At 37.9% G+C, this 5,236-nt stretch overlaps 1 non-coding gene across 1 annotated transcript; it reads right to left on the reverse strand.

Moving 5' to 3' along the window:
* Positions 1-3,066: 3,066 nt before the first annotated feature.
* LOC121231237 (small nucleolar RNA R71) lies at positions 3,067-3,173 on the reverse strand. The gene has a single exon (XR_005929302.1). It is a non-coding gene; the product is annotated as a small nucleolar RNA R71 (small nucleolar RNA).
* Between the last annotated feature and the right edge of the window lie 2,063 nt (positions 3,174-5,236).

Raw genomic sequence — 5,236 nt, forward strand, 5'->3', positions numbered from 1 at the left:
GAATGGAAGAAATTTCGGTGGAGAGGTGAGGAAGATGATAGCCCTTTTTCTTTTGTTTTATTTTAATCAATTAAGTCACCAAATGTCACCTAAGTTTGACATTTTGACCAATCTTGTCCCCTATGGCCGGCCACCTCTATTTAAAGCAGTCTAATTGCCCTTTAAAGGCCTTAAATTTTAGTTCTCTAGCTATTTAACACATTTGGGTAGTAAAACAAAACCTTTGCCCTTTATGTGATTTAGTCTTTTTTCGCAATTAAGCATGAAATCTCTAAAATTGTCTTACCAAAATTTTCATGCATTCATATAATCATGCCATAACACATAAAATAATAATAAAATAATTTCTTCAGCTTCGAAATAGTGGTTTCTAAAACTATTGTTCCAACTAGCCCCAAAATCGGGCTATTACAATTTCCCCTATAGGAATTTTCATCCCCGAAAATCTTACCGATGAATAAGTTCGGGTATTGATCTCTCATAGTCTCCTCGGTTTCCCACGTGGCCTCTTCGACTCCATGTCTCTTCCATTACACTTTCACAAGGGGGATGCGCTTATTCCTTAATCGTTTAACTTCTCAAGCTAGAATCTTAACGGGTTCCTCTCCATAAGACATGTCCAATCTAATCTTCACTTCAGTCAGAGAAATTAGATGTGAAGGGTTAGAGCGGTATCGGCGGAACATGGAAACATGGAACAAGTCAAGGAGTCACTTTCAAAAATACTTTATCGCCTACGAGAAATTTGATTTCCTTTCGTTTCAAATCTGCGTAGGACTTATGTCTATTCGAAGTAGCCTTTAAACAATTACGAATCACCTTAACTTTTTCTTCAGTCTCATTGACTAAGTCGGCCCCGTGAATTCGACTCCAAGCTCGGTCTAATATAAGGGCGTTCGGCACTTACGCCATACAAAGCTTCGTAAGGTGCCATTTTCAAACTCGACTGATAGCTATTGTTGTAGGCAAATTCTACCAGCGGTAGATACTTTTCCCAACTGCCTTGGAATTCCAGAACACAACAGTGCAACATATTGATAAACCGTAATTTATACATATTTTTACCCCATACTTAACATATTTTATGGATGATTTTCCATTAGAATTGGTGAATTCGATGCTCCTAATGCTTTACTTTCATGTTTTATACTTAGGAGAGCATAGGAGAGCAAAAGTAACGAGAAACGGGCCAAAAATGGAGAAAATGGGCCAAAGTATGAAATCAACACGACCTGGACCTCCTCACACGGGCAGACCACACGGTTGTGTGGCAGGCTTGAGTACGGCCTAAAGTAATTGCACACAGGCATGTCACACGGACGTGTCCCTACCAAGCCCAAGTTGAGTCCAATTCGGAAAAGGCGAATTTGAGGGCTCTTAGGCATTCCAAAGCCTATAAATACACCCTAGAGGAGGAAGAAAGGGGACACACAGGGAGGGAGTAAGAAATTACTCCAAGGAAGCTGATTGATCCATCTAGAAAGCCAGATTCGTCATCAAGACTGAAGATCTCTCCTCAATTTCCCCTTCAGGAGTTTTGGGTTTTCTTTATGTTTTGTATTCTTTATTATTCTGAGAGTTTTCTTATTTAGTTATGAACTAAAACCCCTAAATACCTAAGGGGAATGAAACCTAAGACTAATCTTGTTATTATTTTTTGAATTGTATGATAAATATTTAACTTGTTCTTAATTATGTGTTCTTAATTCTTGTTTTGATATCCCAGGATACTGAGTCAAGATAAGCTCTTATTCAAAGGAGGAATAAACCCTGTCTAAGAGTACATTTGTCATAATTGAGCGGAGTTGTTTGCACGCCTAGACATAGGGTGACAAGATTTTGCCAGATTAGGGTGAAACCAAATAAGGGGATCCATAGATCGAGTTAATGCAAACCTAGGGTGTTAATTAGAGGAAGGTCTCAATTATTCAATCTAGGGATTAGATGTTATTAGTCTTGAATAGGGATAATAACATAACTTAGGGATCTTTACAGAACAAGTTAAATAAATAAATCGTCCCAGAATAACAAGTGAAGTCTAGGTGGATTTTTCCTTAGGTATTGTCTTAATTTAATCGATTTCCCAAAACCAATTCCCCAATTCTATTCTCTGTGAGTTCTTAGTTTAGATAATTAGTTAGTTAAAACAAAACCTCTTTATTCTTAGGCTAGATAATAAAAAGACAGTCATTACTAGTACTTTTAGTTCCTTTGGGTTCGACAATCCGGACTTACAAAAACTATACTACTGTTCGATAGGTACACTTGTCTACATCGTGATAATAGTTAGTTTCAAGAATGATTAATTATAAATATTTAAAACCTATCACAAAATCACGCGATCAAGTTTTTGGCGCTGTTGCCGGGGAACTAAGATATTAGGAACGCTCAATTTTTATTACTTTAGCCATTTATTTTTCTTGCAATTTAATTTAATTTATTTTTTTAGTATTATTTATTAATTTACTTTCTCTTGGCAGGTTTTTATACTTTATGACTAGAAGAAACCCGTCAGGACCACTACTTTTTGACGAAGAAATCGATCGCACAGTTCACAAACATCAAAGAGAAATAAGGTGAAGCTTAAGATACACAGAGAACGGGCAATAGCACGATACTCAATCCCCAACCAAAGAGATGGCTGAAAACCAAGACAATCAGCTACCTCCTGCAATTGCGGTTAATCAAAATCCTGCTCCATGCACTATGTATGATTATGCTAAACCTTTTTTAACAGGAACTGAATCGAGCATAGTTAGACTTGCTGTAGCTGCAAATACTTTTGAACTAAAACCTAACACTGTTCAAATGATATAGCAATTTGATCAGTTTGATGGTTTGCAGGATGAGGATCCCAACGCTCACTTAGCAAACTTCTTAGAACTATGCGATACATTTAAAATTAATGGTGTTTCTAAAGATGTCATTCGTTTTCGGTTATTCCCTTTTTCATTGAGAAACAAAGCTAAATAGTGGTTGAACTCATTACCACGAAGGTCAATCACTACTTGGGAACAAATGACCGAAAAATTTCTATTAAAATATTTTCCGCTGGCTAAAACGGCTAAATTACGTAATGATATCTCTTCGTTTGTGCAGATGGACTTAGAAACTCTTTACGATGCATCAGAGAGATACAAAGACTTACTGAGAAGGTGCCCTCACCATGGGTTACTACTTTGGCTATAGGTTCAAACGTTCCGTAATGGCCAGAATCCTTCGACTCGACAAATGGTTGACGCAGCTGCTGGTGGAACCATCAATAATAAAACACCTGAAGATGCCTTTGAGTTTATAGAGGAGATGTCATTGAATAACTATCACTAGCAAGTCATGAGGACTAAGCCAACTAAAACAGCAAGCGTTTATAACGTCGATTCGATTACTATGCTGTCAAACCAGGTAAAACTTCTAAATAAAAAGATTGATGGTTTACTTGGTTCTACTCAGGTACACCCAGTGCGAGACGAATGGAGGAGGAACATGCACAGAGTATCAACCCTTCAACCCTAGCATCAAGGAGGAACAAGTCCAATATATGGGTAACAATAACTCTCGATCCCAAAATAACCCATATAGTAACACTTACAATGCAGGTTGGAGGAACCACCTCAATTTCTCATAGGGCGGTGAAGGAAATCAAAGACCACAACATCCTCCGGGTTTTCAACAACCACCCTATCAACAGGAAAAGAAGCCGTACCTTGAAGAGATGCTCTCAAAGTTTATATCAGTGTCAGAAACTCATTTTCAGAACACCGAGACAGCACTTAAAAATCAACAAGCATCGATCCAAGGGCTCGAAACTCAGATAGGCCAGCTTTCCAAACTAATCTCCGAACGACCACAAGGTAGCTTGCCAAGTAATACTAAACCCAACCCAAGGGAACAGCTCAATGCAATGAATATTCAAGATGACAAAGGAGTCATTGAGCCTGAACTAGAACCGAGGCAAGAAACTGTGGTAAGCAAAGGTTAAGGTGAGGTAGGTCATAATAAAAACAATTCAGTGAATGTTGAATATAAACCTCGTGTGCCATACCCCAACACGACAAGGAAAGACTGCTCAGATGAACAATTTGGTAAATTCCTTAAACTCTTAAAAAAATTACACATTAACTTACCATTTATTGAAGCTCTATCGCAAATGCCAAACGTAATGAAATTTTTAAACGAGCTTTTAGAAAATAAGTAGAAGTTGGACAAGGCATTACATGTGGAGCTAAACACAATGTGCTCAGCTATTCTGCAAAATAAGCTACCGAACAAATTAAAAGATCCAGGTAGTTTTACGATTCCTTGCTTAATTGGTAGTTTAGATGTTAATAATGCATTAGCTGATTTAGGGGCTAGTATCAACGTCATGCCTTACAAAATGTTTAAGCAACTAGGTCTCGGGAAACCCAAACAGACTAGGATGAGCATTCAATTAGCAGATAAAACTATAAGATTCCCTAGGGGTATTATTGAAGATGTGCTAATTAAAATTGATAAATTTATATTTCTCGTTGACTTCATTGTTCTAGACATAGAGGAGGATAGCAGCACTTCTTTAATTCTAGGAAGGCCCTTTTTAGCAACTGCTAAAACAATTATTGATGTTGGCATAGCTGAACTTACACTCCGTGTGGGAGACGAAACAATCACCCTTCAAGCTCGCAATTCTAGCAACACATTGAAAATTGAAGGTGATCGTCTAAACCATTCTATTAAAACTGGCAATATGGTACAACCTTCTTTGTAGGAAATGAGTCTGAAGGAAGTATATAAGCCATTCTCAAGCAATAGTAGAGGACCTATTCATGAAGATCGAAGGCTACAAATCAAGGAGCTAGATGAATGGCGGACGCATAAATCGAGAACACCTAACAAATTGAATCTACGACGGAATGAGCTCAATAGCTTTCCAAATTAACTTAAGGTTCGAGATAGAGTCTTATTAGATGTCGCAGATCCCCACATTGTCGCTACTACACCGAATGAAGAAATCCCTCTTACGGTACTCAGCATTTTCCCATTCGGTACGGTCGAGGTGAGTCATCCTAAGTTCGGCACTTTTAAGGTAAACAACACCCGTTTAAAACTTTATTTTGATGAGATTGATATCAAGAATGAGGAGTATAAACTCCTCAAACCACCATGATCATTCAGCGGAGAGGTAAGTCGAGCTTAGACTATAAATAAGCACTTCTCGGGAGGCAACCCGAGCACTAACTGTACTAACTTCTTTAAAATT

The sequence above is a fragment of the Gossypium hirsutum genome, chromosome A06 (assembly GCF_007990345.1).
Source record: "Gossypium hirsutum isolate 1008001.06 chromosome A06, Gossypium_hirsutum_v2.1, whole genome shotgun sequence".
Taxonomy (NCBI): Eukaryota; Viridiplantae; Streptophyta; class Magnoliopsida; order Malvales; family Malvaceae; genus Gossypium; species Gossypium hirsutum.